Genomic DNA, 15,589 nt, shown 5'->3' with positions numbered 1-15,589 from the left:
AAAAGTGCCACGACATGGCTGCCTCCAGCGCTTTTTCCTTGTGACCGCCCTAGACCCTAGGCTGATTTATTTGCCTCCAGTTGCGGCTTTGGTCATGCCAAGGGATAGGGTTTTTAAATCAGTAAACCCTGAGCTCCAGACCCAGTGCAGCTGCGAAAGGCTTCCCAAGGACAGCCAAAAATTGCCTCAACATGCTCCCTCCAGCGCTTTTTTCTTTGGGAACATCCCTATACCTAGGCTGATTTATCTGCCTAGGGTTAAGGTTAGGGTTAGCCTAGGGAAAGGATATTTTCAAACAGGAAGCCCTTAGTACCAGGGGCACGGCAGCTGCAAAAGGCATCCCTAGGGGACGGCAAACAACTTGGCTGTGTCCAGAGATTTTTCCTTCGGATCATCCCGAAACGAAGGCTGATTTAGAAGCCTCCAGTTAGGGCTAAAGTTGTGGTTTTTTAAACCAGCAAGCTCTGTGCTCCAAGCACACTGCAGCTGTGAAAGGCATCCCAAGAGGAGTGCAAAAGTGCCACAACATGGCTGCTTTCACGGCTTTTCCCTTTGGAAGAACCCTAATACCCGGCTGATTTACCTTCCTAGGGTTACTGTTAGGCTTAGGCCTAGGACTTTTAAAACCAGGAAGCCCTGGGCTCCAGGCACACTGCAGCTGCGAAAGGCATCCCAAGGGGAGTGCAAAAGTGATGCAACTTGGCTGCCACCACTGATATTTCCATGAGACCATCCCGAACCATAGGCTGATTTTCCTTCCTAGGGTTAAGGTTTGAGTTACGCCTAGGGTAAGGGTTCTATTAACCAGAAAGCCCTGAGTTCCAAGAACACAGCAGCTGCGAAGGACTAGCCAAGAAGAGCGCAAAAGTACCACAACATGCCTGCCTCCACAGCTTTTTCCTTGGGGACATGCCTAATTCCTGGCTGATTTGCCTTTCTTGTCTTAGGGTTGGGGTTCGGCCTAGGGCAAGGATTTTTAAAATCAGGAAGCCCTTAGATCCAGGCACACTGGAGCTTTGAAAGGCATCCAAAAGGGAGTGCAAAAGTGCCACAACGTGGCTGTCTCCACAGCTTTTTCCTTGGGATAATTCCTAAACCCAGGCTGATTTAAATGTCCAGTGTTAGGGTTAGGGTTAGTGCTACGGCTAGGTGTAGAGCTTTTTAAACCAGCAAGCTCTGAGCTCCAGGCACACGGCAGCAGTGAAAGGCATCCCAAGGGGAGCACAAAAGTGCCAGAAAATGGCGGCCTCCACACTTTTTTATTGGCAGAAACGCAAACCCTAGGCTGAATTACCTGCCTCCAGTCTCAGCTAGGGACATGGTTTTTTAAACCAGGAAGCCCTGAGCTCCAGGCACACAGCAGTTGTGAAAGGCATCCCAAGGGGAGTACAAAAGTGCAACAACATGGCAGCTTTCACAGCTTTTTCCTTGGCACCATCCCTATACCTAGGCTGATTTATCTGCCTAGGGTTAGGGTTAGGGTTCAGCCTAGGGCTAGGTTTTTCAAAATCAGGAAGCCCTGAGTTCTAGGCACACTGCAGCTGTGAAAGGCATCCAAAAGGGTGTGCAAAAGTGCCACAACGTGGCTGCTTGCACGGCCTTTTCCTTGGCAAGAAGCCTAACACCAGGCTGATTTACCTTCCAGGGTTACTGTTAGGCTTAGGCCTAGGGCTAGGTTTTTTAAAACTAGGAAGCCCTCAGCTCCAGGCACACTGCAGCTGTTCAAGGCATCCCAAGAGGGCCGCAAAAGTGACACAACTTGTCTGCCTCTGCTGCTATTCTCATGAGTCCATCCCAAACCATAGGCTGATTTAAAATCCTAGGCTTAGGGTTGGGGTTATGCCTCGGGCTAGGATTTATTTGACCAGGAAGCCCTGAGTTCCAAGAACACAGCAGCTGCCAAGGACTACCCAAGAGGAGTGCAAAAGTGCCACGACATGGCTGCCTCCAGCGCTTTTTCCTTGTGACCGCCCTAGACCCTAGGCTGATTTATTTGCCTCCAGTTGCGGCTTTGGTCATGCCAAGGGATAGGGTTTTTAAATCAGTAAACCCTGAGCTCCAGACCCAGTGCAGCTGTGAAAGGCTTCCCAAGGGCAGCCAAAAATTGCCTCAACATGCTCCAGCCAGCGCTTTTTTCCTTGGGAACATCCCTATACCGAGGCTGATTTATCTGCCTACGGTTAGGGTTAGCGTTCAGCCTAGGGTTAGGGCTAGCGTTCAGCCTAGGGATAGGATTTTTAAAACAGGAAGCCCTGAGTTCCAGGGGCACTGCAGCTGCAAAACGCATCCCAAGGGGAAAGCAAATGTTCCACAACTTGTCTGTGTCCAGAGATTTTTCCTTGGGACCATCCCGAAACGAAGGCTGATTTAGAAGCCTCCAGTTAGGGCTAAAGTTGTGGTATTTTAAACCAGGAATCCCTGTGCTCCAAGCACACTGCAGCTGTGAAAGGCATCCCAAGGGGAGCGCAAAAGTGGCAAAACTTGGCTGTCTCCACAGCTTTTCCCTTGGGAGAATTCCAAAACCCAGGCTGATTTAAATGACGAGTGTTAGGGTCAGGGTTAGGGTTACGCGTAGGTGTAGAGCTTTTTAAACCAGCATACCCTGAGCTCCAGGAACACGGCAGCTGTGAAAGGCATCCCCAGGGGAGTACAAAAGTGCAACAACATGGCAGCTTTCACAGATTTTTCCTTGGCACCATCCCTATAACGAGGCTGATTTATCTGCCTAGGGTTAGGGTTTAGCCTAGAGCTAAAACTTTTTAACCCGGAAGCCCTGAGTTCCAGGCTTACTGCAGCTGCCAAAGGCATCCCAAAGGGAGCGCAGAAGTTCCACAACATGGCTGCTTTCACGGCTTTTTCCTTGGGATGAACTGTAATACCAGGCTGATTTACCTTCCTAGGGTTACTGTTAGGCTTAGGCTTGGCCAAGGACTTTTAAAACCAGGAAGCCCTGGGCTCTAGGCACAGTGCAGCTGTGAAAGGCATTCAAAGGGGAGCACAAAAGTGATTCAACTTTGCTGCCTCCACTGCTATTTCCATGACACCATCCCAAATCATAGGCTGATTTTCCTTCCTAGGCTTAAGGTTTGAGTTATTCCTAGGGTAGTGTATTTTTACCAGAAAGCCCTGTGATCCAAGAACACAGCAGCTGCGCAGGACTACCCAAGAAGAGCGCAAAAGTACCACAAAATGCCTGCCTCCACAGCTTTTTCGTTGGGGACATCCCTAATTCCTGGCTGATTTGCCCTTCTCGTCAAAAAGTTGGGGTTAGGTCTAGGGCTAGGATTTTTAAAATCAGGAAGCCCTGAGTTCCAGGCACACTGGAGCTTTGGAAGGCATCCCACAGGGAGCCCAAAAGTGCCACAACATGGCTGCTTTCACGGCTTTTTCCTTGGCAAGAAGCCTAACACCAGGCTGATTTACCTTTTCAGGTTTAGTGTTAGGCTTCGGCCTAGGGTTAGGATTTTTAAAATCAGGAAGCCAAAACCTGCAGGTACACTGCAGTTGTGAAAGGTGTCACAAGTGGTGGGCAAAAGTGACACTACTTGGCTGCACCAGCTGCTATTCTCATGTGACCATCCCGAACCATAGGCTGATTTACATTCCTAGGCTTAGGGTTGGGGTTATGCCTCGGGCTAGGATTTATTTGACCAGGAAGCCCTGAGTTCCAAGAACACAGCAGCTGCCAAGGACTACCCAAGAGGAGTGCAAAAGTGCCACGACATGGCTGCCTCCAGCGCTTTTTCCTTGTGACCGCCCTAGACCCTAGGCTGATTTATTTGCCTCCAGTTGCGGCTTTGGTCATGCCAAGGGATAGGGTTTTTAAATCAGTAAACCCTGAGCTCCAGACCCAGTGCAGCTGCGAAAGGCTTCCCAAGGACAGCCAAAAATTGCCTCAACATGCTCCCTCCAGCGCTTTTTTCTTTGGGAACATCCCTATACCTAGGCTGATTTATCTGCCTAGGGTTAAGGTTAGGGTTAGCCTAGGGAAAGGATATTTTCAAACAGGAAGCCCTTAGTACCAGGGGCACGGCAGCTGCAAAAGGCATCCCTAGGGGACGGCAAACAACTTGGCTGTGTCCAGAGATTTTTCCTTCGGATCATCCCGAAACGAAGGCTGATTTAGAAGCCTCCAGTTAGGGCTAAAGTTGTGGTTTTTTAAACCAGCAAGCTCTGTGCTCCAAGCACACTGCAGCTGTGAAAGGCATCCCAAGAGGAGTGCAAAAGTGCCACAACATGGCTGCTTTCACGGCTTTTCCCTTTGGAAGAACCCTAATACCCGGCTGATTTACCTTCCTAGGGTTACTGTTAGGCTTAGGCCTAGGACTTTTAAAACCAGGAAGCCCTGGGCTCCAGGCACACTGCAGCTGCGAAAGGCATCCCAAGGGGAGTGCAAAAGTGATGCAACTTGGCTGCCACCACTGATATTTCCATGAGACCATCCCGAACCATAGGCTGATTTTCCTTCCTAGGGTTAAGGTTTGAGTTACGCCTAGGGTAAGGGTTCTATTAACCAGAAAGCCCTGAGTTCCAAGAACACAGCAGCTGCGAAGGACTAGCCAAGAAGAGCGCAAAAGTACCACAACATGCCTGCCTCCACAGCTTTTTCCTTGGGGACATGCCTAATTCCTGGCTGATTTGCCTTTCTTGTCTTAGGGTTGGGGTTCGGCCTAGGGCAAGGATTTTTAAAATCAGGAAGCCCTTAGATCCAGGCACACTGGAGCTTTGAAAGGCATCCAAAAGGGAGTGCAAAAGTGCCACAACGTGGCTGTCTCCACAGCTTTTTCCTTGGGATAATTCCTAAACCCAGGCTGATTTAAATGTCCAGTGTTAGGGTTAGGGTTAGTGCTACGGCTAGGTGTAGAGCTTTTTAAACCAGCAAGCTCTGAGCTCCAGGCACACGGCAGCAGTGAAAGGCATCCCAAGGGGAGCACAAAAGTGCCAGAAAATGGCGGCCTCCACACTTTTTTATTGGCAGAAACGCAAACCCTAGGCTGAATTACCTGCCTCCAGTCTCAGCTAGGGACATGGTTTTTTAAACCAGGAAGCCCTGAGCTCCAGGCACACAGCAGTTGTGAAAGGCATCCCAAGGGGAGTACAAAAGTGCAACAACATGGCAGCTTTCACAGCTTTTTCCTTGGCACCATCCCTATACCTAGGCTGATTTATCTGCCTAGGGTTAGGGTTAGGGTTAGGGTTCAGCCTAGGGCTAGGTTTTTCAAAATCAGGAAGCCCTGAGTTCTAGGCACACTGCAGCTGTGAAAGGCATCCAAAAGGGTGTGCAAAAGTGCCACAACGTGGCTGCTTGCACGGCCTTTTCCTTGGCAAGAAGCCTAACACCAGGCTGATTTACCTTCCAGGGTTACTGTTAGGCTTAGGCCTAGGGCTAGGTTTTTTAAAACTAGGAAGCCCTCAGCTCCAGGCACACTGCAGCTGTTCAAGGCATCCCAAGAGGGCCGCAAAAGTGACACAACTTGTCTGCCTCTGCTGCTATTCTCATGAGTCCATCCCAAACCATAGGCTGATTTAAAATCCTAGGCTTAGGGTTGGGGTTATGCCTCGGGCTAGGATTTATTTGACCAGGAAGCCCTGAGTTCCAAGAACACAGCAGCTGCCAAGGACTACCCAAGAGGAGTGCAAAAGTGCCACGACATGGCTGCCTCCAGCGCTTTTTCCTTGTGACCGCCCTAGACCCTAGGCTGATTTATTTGCCTCCAGTTGCGGCTTTGGTCATGCCAAGGGATAGGGTTTTTAAATCAGTAAACCCTGAGCTCCAGACCCAGTGCAGCTGCGAAAGGCTTCCCAAGGGCAGCCAAAAATTGCCTCAACATGCTCCAGCCAGCGCTTTTTTCCTTGGGAACATCCCTATACCGAGGCTGATTTATCTGCCTACGGTTAGGGTTAGCGTTCAGCCTAGGGTTAGGGCTAGCGTTCAGCCTAGGGATAGGATTTTTAAAACAGGAAGCCCTGAGTTCCAGGGGCACTGCAGCTGCAAAACGCATCCCAAGGGGAAAGCAAATGTTCCACAACTTGTCTGTGTCCAGAGATTTTTCCTTGGGACCATCCCGAAACGAAGGCTGATTTAGAAGCCTCCAGTTAGGGCTAAAGTTGTGGTATTTTAAACCAGGAATCCCTGTGCTCCAAGCACACTGCAGCTGTGAAAGGCATCCCAAGGGGAGCGCAAAAGTGGCAAAACTTGGCTGTCTCCACAGCTTTTCCCTTGGGAGAATTCCAAAACCCAGGCTGATTTAAATGACGAGTGTTAGGGTCAGGGTTAGGGTTACGCGTAGGTGTAGAGCTTTTTAAACCAGCATACCCTGAGCTCCAGGAACACGGCAGCTGTGAAAGGCATCCCCAGGGGAGTACAAAAGTGCAACAACATGGCAGCTTTCACAGATTTTTCCTTGGCACCATCCCTATAACGAGGCTGATTTATCTGCCTAGGGTTAGGGTTTAGCCTAGAGCTAAAACTTTTTAACCCGGAAGCCCTGAGTTCCAGGCTTACTGCAGCTGCCAAAGGCATCCCAAAGGGAGCGCAGAAGTTCCACAACATGGCTGCTTTCACGGCTTTTTCCTTGGGATGAACTGTAATACCAGGCTGATTTACCTTCCTAGGGTTACTGTTAGGCTTAGGCTTGGCCAAGGACTTTTAAAACCAGGAAGCCCTGGGCTCTAGGCACAGTGCAGCTGTGAAAGGCATTCAAAGGGGAGCACAAAAGTGCCACAACTTGTCTGCCTCTGCTGCTATTTCCATGACACCATCCCAAATCATAGGCTGATTTTCCTTCCTAGGCTTAAGGTTTGAGTTATTCCTAGGGTAGTGTATTTTTACCAGAAAGCCCTGTGATCCAAGAACACAGCAGCTGCGCAGGACTACCCAAGAAGAGCGCAAAAGTACCACAAAATGCCTGCCTCCACAGCTTTTTCGTTGGGGACATCCCTAATTCCTGGCTGATTTGCCCTTCTCGTCAAAAAGTTGGGGTTAGGTCTAGGGCTAGGATTTTTAAAATCAGGAAGCCCTGAGTTCCAGGCACACTGGAGCTTTGGAAGGCATCCCACAGGGAGCCCAAAAGTGCCACAACATGGCTGCTTTCACGGCTTTTTCCTTGGCAAGAAGCCTAACACCAGGCTGATTTACCTTTTCAGGTTTAGTGTTAGGCTTCGGCCTAGGGTTAGGATTTTTAAAATCAGGAAGCCAAAACCTGCAGGTACACTGCAGTTGTGAAAGGTGTCACAAGTGGTGGGCAAAAGTGACACTACTTGGCTGCACCAGCTGCTATTCTCATGTGACCATCCCGAACCATAGGCTGATTTACATTCCTAGGCTTAGGGTTGGGGTTATGCCTCGGGCTAGGATTTTTTTGACCAGGAAGCCCTGAGTTCCAAGAACACAGCAGCTGCCAAGGACTACCCAAGAGGAGTGCAAAAGTGCCACGACATGGCTGCCTCCAGCGCTTTTTCCTTGTGACCGCCCTAGACCCTAGGCTGATTTATTTGCCTCCAGTTGCGGCTTTGGTCATGCCAAGGGATAGGGTTTTTAAATCAGTAAACCCTGAGCTCCAGACCCAGTGCAGCTGCGAAAGGCTTCCCAAGGACAGCCAAAAATTGCCTCAACATGCTCCCTCCAGCGCTTTTTTCTTTGGGAACATCCCTATACCTAGGCTGATTTATCTGCCTAGGGTTAAGGTTAGGGTTAGCCTAGGGAAAGGATATTTTCAAACAGGAAGCCCTTAGTACCAGGGGCACGGCAGCTGCAAAAGGCATCCCTAGGGGACGGCAAACAACTTGGCTGTGTCCAGAGATTTTTCCTTCGGATCATCCCGAAACGAAGGCTGATTTAGAAGCCTCCAGTTAGGGCTAAAGTTGTGGTTTTTTAAACCAGCAAGCTCTGTGCTCCAAGCACACTGCAGCTGTGAAAGGCATCCCAAGAGGAGTGCAAAAGTGCCACAACATGGCTGCTTTCACGGCTTTTCCCTTTGGAAGAACCCTAATACCCGGCTGATTTACCTTCCTAGGGTTACTGTTAGGCTTAGGCCTAGGACTTTTAAAACCAGGAAGCCCTGGGCTCCAGGCACACTGCAGCTGCGAAAGGCATCCCAAGGGGAGTGCAAAAGTGATGCAACTTGGCTGCCACCACTGATATTTCCATGAGACCATCCCGAACCATAGGCTGATTTTCCTTCCTAGGCTTAAGGTTTGAGTTACGCCTAGGGTAAGGGTTCTATTAACCAGAAAGCCCTGAGTTCCAAGAACACAGCAGCTGCGAAGGACTAGCCAAGAAGAGCGCAAAAGTACCACAACATGCCTGCCTCCACAGCTTTTTCCTTGGGGACATGCCTAATTCCTGGCTGATTTGCCTTTCTTGTCTTAGGGTTGGGGTTCGGCCTAGGGCAAGGATTTTTAAAATCAGGAAGCCCTTAGATCCAGGCACACTGGAGCTTTGAAAGGCATCCAAAAGGGAGTGCAAAAGTGCCACAACGTGGCTGTCTCCACAGCTTTTTCCTTGGGATAATTCCTAAACCCAGGCTGATTTAAATGTCCAGTGTTAGGGTTAGGGTTAGTGCTACGGCTAGGTGTAGAGCTTTTTAAACCAGCAAGCTCTGAGCTCCAGGCACACGGCAGCAGTGAAAGGCATCCCAAGGGGAGCACAAAAGTGCCAGAAAATGGCGGCCTCCACATTTTTTTATTGGCAGAAACGCAAACCCTAGGCTGAATTACCTGCCTCCAGTCTCAGCTAGGGACATGGTTTTTTAAACCAGGAAGCCCTGAGCTCCAGGCACACAGCAGTTGTGAAAGGCATCCCAAGGGGAGTACAAAAATGCAACAACATGGCAGCTTTCACAGCTTTTTCCTTGGCACCATCCCTATACCTAGGCTGATTTATCTGCCTAGGGTTAGGGTTAGGGTTCAGCCTAGGGCTAGGTTTTTCAAAATCAGGAAGCCCTGAGTTCTAGGCACACTGCAGCTGTGAAAGGCATCCAAAAGGGTGTGCAAAAGTGCCACAACGTGGCTGCTTGCACGGCCTTTTCCTTGGCAAGAAGCCTAACACCAGGCTGATTTACCTTCCGAGGGTTACTGTTAGGCTTAGGCCTAGGGCTAGGTTTTTTAAAACTAGGAAGCCCTCAGCTCCAGGCACACTGCAGCTGTTCAAGGCATCCCAAGAGGGCCGCAAAAGTGACACAACTTGTCTGCCTCTGCTGCTATTCTCATGAGTCCATCCCAAACCATAGGCTGATTTTCCTTCCTAGGGTTAGGGTTAGAGTTATGCCTAGGGTCAGGGGTTTCTGTCACCAGAAAGCCCTGAGTTCCAAGAACACAGCAGCTGCGAAGGACTATCCAAGAGGAGCGCAAAAGTGCCAAAACATGGTTGCCTGCAACGCTTTTTCCTTGGGACCATCATGGACCCTAGGCTGATTTACTTGCCTCCAGTTGCAGCTATGGTCACGCTAAGGAAGAGGGTTTTTAAGTCAGTAAACCCTGAGCTCCAGACCCAGTGCAGCTGCCAAAGGCTTCCCAAGGGCAGTCAAAAATTTCCTCAACATGCTCCCTCCAGCGCTTTTTTCCTTGGGAACATCCCTATACCTAGGCTGATTTATCTGCCTAGGGTTAGGGTTCGGGTTCAGCCTTGGGATAGGATGTTTTCAAACAGGAAGCCCTGAGTTGCAGGGGCACTGCAGCTCCCAAAGGCATCCCAGGGAAAAAGCAAATGTGCCACAACTTGGCTGTGTCCAGAGCTTTTTCCTTGGGACCATCCCGAAACGAAGGCTTATTTAGAAGCCTCCAGTTAGGGCTAAAGTAGTGAATTTTAAACACGGAAGCCCTGTGCTTCAAGCACACTGCAGCTGTGAAAGGCATCCCAAGGGGAGTGCAAAAGTGCCACAACATGGCTGTCTCCACAGCTTTTTCCTTGGGATAATTCCAAAACCCAGGCTGATTTAAATGACCAGTGTTAGGGTTAGGGTTAGGGTTACGCCTAGGTGTAGAGCATTTTAAACCAGCAAGCCCTGAGTTCCAGGCTTACTGCATCTGCCAAAGGCATCCCAAAGGGAGCGCAGAAGTGCCACAACATGGCTGCTTGCACGGCTTTTTCCTTAGGTAGAACCCTAATACCCGGCTGATTTACCTTCCTAGGTTTACTGTTAGGCTTAGGCCTAGGACTTTTAAAACCAGGAAGCCCTGGGCTCCAGGCCCACTGCCGTTGTTAAAGGCATCCCAAGGGGAGCGCAAAAGTGACACAACTTGGCTGCCACCACTGATATTTCCATGAGACCATCCCGAACCATAGGCTGATTTTCCTTCCTAGGGTTAGAGTTACGCCTAGGGTAGAGTCTTTTAAGCAGAAAGCCCTGAGTTCCAAGAACACAGCAGCTGTGAAGGACTAGCCAAGAAGAGCACAAAAGTACCACAACATGCCTGCCTCCACAGCTTTTTCCTTAGGACATGCCTAATTCCTGGCTGATTTGCCTTTCTCATCTTAGGGTTGGGGTTCGGCCTAGGGCTAGGATGTTTTAAATCAGGAAGCCCTGAGTTCCAGGCACACTGGAGCTGTGAAAGGCATCCCAAAGGGAGTGCAAAAGTGCCACAACATGGCTGCTTTCACGGCTTTTCCCTTAGGAAGAACCCTTATACCCGGCTGATTTACCTTCCTAGGGTTACTGTTAGGCTTAGGCCTAGGACTTTTAAAACTAGGAAGCTCTGGGCTCCAGGCCCACTGCAGCTGCGAAAGGCATCCCAAGGGGAGCCAATAATTGCCTCAACATGCTCTCTCCAGCGCTTTTTTCCTTGGGAACATCCCTATACCTTGGCTGTTTTATCTGCCTAGGGTTAGGGTTAGGGTTCAGCCTAGGGATAGGATTTTTTCAAACAGGAAGCCCTGAATTCCTGGCACACTGCAGCTGTTAAAGGCAGTGTTCTACCTCAACCGCAACTTAGTCTGAAATAAATGGTTTTACCCTGAGAGCATCTGAGAGGTTTTCATGAGGCACTGATATCTGACATTTGCAATTTTGAATAGGAGAGGAGAAAGAAAATGGGAAGAAGTTTTTAATTTTAGTGGTTTCAATTTTAATTTCCGTACACTTTTTCAAAACTTGTCAGCTCAAATGCCCATCAACATCTTTTAGTCATCTGTAAGTCAGTATTCATATAAAATGTGCTTCAAATCAAAAGAATTTCAAATTTGCACTCCAAGTTTCTATGCCTAGATTTATGATTTCCTACACATATTAGATGAAAGGAAGGCCTTTTTTACTGTGGGAGTGCTGGAACACTGGAACAGGTTGCCCAGGGAAGTTGTGGGTGTCCCATCCCTGAAAGTATTCAAGGTCAGCTTGGACGGGGCTTGGAGCAGGAACAAAGGAGAAGCTTGATGGTAGAGAAACAAAGTTGGACTATAGAAGAAACTGGGATTGAAGTATAGGAGCAAGTTTTCTCTCAGCTCTTGGGGTAAATTCAAAGTTGTACAAAATGACATTTATCTGTGCTATTCACTACTGTAACAGAAAGGTTCATGAAAACTGTACAGAAGATAGCAAATTTTAAAAGAGATATGAATTACAGCATAAAATCCATGGGACGGGTTACAACATGAGACACTCTCTAAGAGAAAGTCTCTGTGTTTCAGCACTTCATCATGGTAAGATTTCATGAAGTGCCAAAGAAGGCGGCAAAATATCATTCGGGACGTTATTTCCTGGAATTCAGCCTGGCCATTAGTAGGAACTGGGTTTGAACACATCATGTAGATATACCACACACACTTTCCCTTCACTGAAAAATGACTGTTTACAACGAAGAAGCAATTGACGATCAAAATTGATTGAAAGCATCTTAAACATGTCAAGTATTTCATTGTAGATGATCTGTGATCCAAATGCTTCTTCCACCTTCGAGAGGGACAGAACAATTCTTCCATATCATGATGGTTTAAAATTCTATCAACCAATGTTTTCTGCTGAAAAGATAGCATATATTTTTTTCTATTTTTGGAAGAAAATATTCCTAGACATACAACAGGTGAGAACTAAGTAATTTTAAAGAAACAAATGAAAAGAAAATATTCTGTAAATAGAATGAAATGAAAAGCTGTGTTTTAAATAGGAGCTAAATATGAAACAGAATTTTTGTACCAGGCATTTGAATTACTGCACCAGCTCTTTTGCCCATCAAGAGAGGCGTTTAGCATTTCAGTCTTTTCCAAGGTGTTCATGATCTGCTATGCTGATCTCTGTGTGTGCCTAGGTGTGTGTGGAAGGGGGGGCATGTGAAGGGGAGTGTGTATGTTTGCTTTACAATTGTTGTGGCAGATTCATGCCTCAGCTCCACATTTTGTTTTAGAAAGGTCACACAGAGTGGATGTGAAGTTTACTATCAACAAGAGATCAATTCCCAAATCATCCATTTGACTCTACCTTATAAATCATGTGCTTTGTTGCATATTTTATCAAATCTACTTTCAAGCCAGATGGAGGAAGGAGGATGTGGGAATCCCTCCACCATCTTGCAACTTTTATGCAAGTAGGTTTTCAAGAAAATCATCATTTCTCTTTGAAATATGTCTGGAACAGGCATGATGGTAGTGTCAACCTGTTGGAGTTTTTGTTGCTGGAAGAAGTTGTACAAAAGGATTGGTTTTTACATTGACCAGTTACTGAATCAAGCGCAGGAATACATTGGAAATTCAACTGGGGCTTCCTTTCCCCAGCAGACTACTTCTAGAATGAGCTTGTACACTGAAGCTTACTCTTTTGCCCTCTTTTTGTTTCTTTCCTATTTTCTTGGCTTCTTTGCCACTCTCTAGACAATTTTAGAACTTTTTTCCCAACTCAAATGGTTTCAATAGTCTGATTGTGATCATACATTTTTACAAGGAATTTTTAAAATCTTTCCTCGAGTTAAGAAAGTCAAGGACTTAGGTCTTTTTCTTCCCTTATCAATATTGCAATGAAATTGATAAGTAAAGACCAACTCTTTCTTTTTGTTTTTAACCCAAGTAGATAATTCCCATCCATTCATCCATTTGGTGGACCAATAGTTGCCATTCTGATGGAAGTTGTCACTTCTTAACAATAGGCATTCTGTGACTATGTTGACAGCACTTTGGGTGAAGATCCTAACTGGTCTTAGATACACAAAGGGAGAAATTTGCTCAGCCAGTGTCAGTCTTAAGCATGCGTATCAGAAGATCTTTCTAGAGCTGGGAATTTTCCCATGAAAGGGATTCAGTTAGGGAAGAGACACTTGCCGCAGAGGTTTACATTCTTCTTGAGGACTGCTTAAGGAACTTAGATGCCATGTCCATTTGGATCTGTGTCTGCACAGAACTTTGTCATGCCAGTGCTTGAAATGCATCTTGAAGAGAATTCACTAGCACAGAATGAATGAGAGTGGAAGGTGTTGGTGGGGCTAACCAGGCCCAACCCCCCTGCCTAAACCAGGATACCTAGAGCCTCTTGCCCAGGAGTCTATCTGGGTGGTGTACTTTTAATGTCTTCCAAGATCCAGGCTCCACAATCTTTCTGGGCAGTCTGTGCCGTGGTTCAGTCACCCTCACAGTAAAGAATCATTTACTGATGTTCAAAGGCAATCTCCTGTATTTCAGTGTGTGCCCACTGCCTCTTGTCTTTTCACTCAGCATCACTGAAAAGACACTGATTCCCTCCCCTTTGCACTATTGCTTCCATATGGATGTGTGCTGCCATGTAGAGATAGGTCAAAAACCTCCCTGAAGCCCAGGCAGATAATATTCCCTTCATCTACCAGTCAAGTTGATTCATCAGAGGAGTTTAAAGTGAAGTTCAGCATGAAATGCCCCTGAAAAATCATGCTAACTACATTATTTTGTCGTCTTTCATGTGCCTGGCAAGGTTTTCCAGGAAGAGCTGCTTCATCAACTTCCTGGGGATAAAAAAGAGGCTGGCTGGTTTGTACTATTGCGAGTCCTCCTAATTGCCTTTTTTGAAGATGAGTGTCATTTGCTTACATCCACTCCTTAGCCTCTCTGTTGTCTACATCTTAGCAAAAAGCTTTTCCACTATGTCTGGCTAGGAAAAACTGTGCCAGCACAGAAAACAACTCCCATCGTGTTCTAGATGTTGCACCATCCCTATACTTAGGCTGATTTTCCTTCCTGCGGATAGGGTTAGGGTTCAGCCTAGGGCTAGTATTTTTAACAAGGAAGCCCTAAGTTCCAGGATTACTGCAACTGACAAAGGCATCCCAAAGGGAGTGCAAAAGTGCCACAACATGGCTGCTTTCACGGCTTTTTCCTTGGCAAGAAGCCTAACACCAGGCTGATTTCCCTTCCCAGGGTTACTGTTAGGCTTAGGCCTAGGGCTAGGATTTTTAAAACTAGGAAGCCCTTAGCTCCAGGCACACTGCAGCTGTTCAAGGCATCCCAAGGGGAGTACAAAAGTGCAACAACATGGCAGTTTTCACAGCTTTTTCCTTGGCACCATCCCTATACCTAGGCTGATTTATCTGCCTAGGGTAAGGGTTAGGGTTAGGGTTCAGCCTAGGGCTTGGATTTCTTTAACCAGGAAGCCCTGAGTTCCAGGCTTACTTCATCTGCCAAAGGCATCCCAAAGGGAGTGCAGAAGTGCCACAACATGGCTGCTTTCACGGCTTTTCCCTTAGGAAGAACCCTAATACCCGGCTGATTTACCTTCCTAGGGTTACTGTTAGGCTTAGGCCTAGGACTTTTAAAACCAGGAAGCCCTGGGCTCCAGGCACACTGCAGCTGCGAAAGGCATCCCAAGGGGAGCGCAAAAGTGACGCAACTTGGCTGCCACCACTGATATTTCCATGAGAGCATCCCGAACCATAGGCTGATTTTCCTTCCTAGGGTTAAGGTTTGAGTTACGCCTAGGGTAAGGGTTCTATTAACCAGAAAGCCCTGAGTTCCAAGAACACAGCAGCTGTGAAGGACTAGCCAAGAAGAGCGCAAAAGTACCACAACATGCCTGCCTCCACAGCTTTTTCCTTGGGGACATGCCTAATTCCTGGCTGATTTGCCTTTCTCGTCTTAGGGCTGGGGTTCGGCCTAGGGCTAGGATTTTTAAAATCAGGAAGCCCTGAGTTCCAGGCACACTGGAGCTGTGAAAGGCATCCAAAAGGGAGTGCAAAAGTGCCACAACATGGCTGCTTTCACGGCTTTTTCCTTGGCAAGAAGCCTAACACCAGGCTGATTTCCCTTCCCAGGGTTACTGTTAGGCTTAGGCCTAGGGCTAGGATTTTTAAAACTAGAAAGCCCTTAGCTCCAGGCACACTGCAGCTGTTCAAGGCATCCCAAGGGGAGTACAAAAGTGCAACAACATGGCAGCTTTCACAGCTTTTTCCTTGGCACCATCCCTATACCTAGGCTGATTTATCTGCCTAGGGTTAGGGTTAGGGTTCAGCCTAGGGCTTGGATTTCTTTAACCAGGAAGCCCTGAGTTCCAGGCTTACTTCATCTGCCAAAGGCATCCCAAAGGGAGTGCAGAAGTGCCACAACATGGCTGCTTTCACGGCTTTTCCCTTAGGAAGAACCCTAATACCCGGCTGATTTACCTTCCTAGGGTTACTGTTAGGCTTAGGCCTAGGACTTTTAAAA

Source organism: Ammospiza nelsoni, chromosome 35 (assembly GCF_027579445.1).
Source record: "Ammospiza nelsoni isolate bAmmNel1 chromosome 35, bAmmNel1.pri, whole genome shotgun sequence".
NCBI lineage: Eukaryota > Metazoa > Chordata > Aves > Passeriformes > Passerellidae > Ammospiza > Ammospiza nelsoni.
This window is presented reverse-complemented; position numbering follows the sequence as displayed.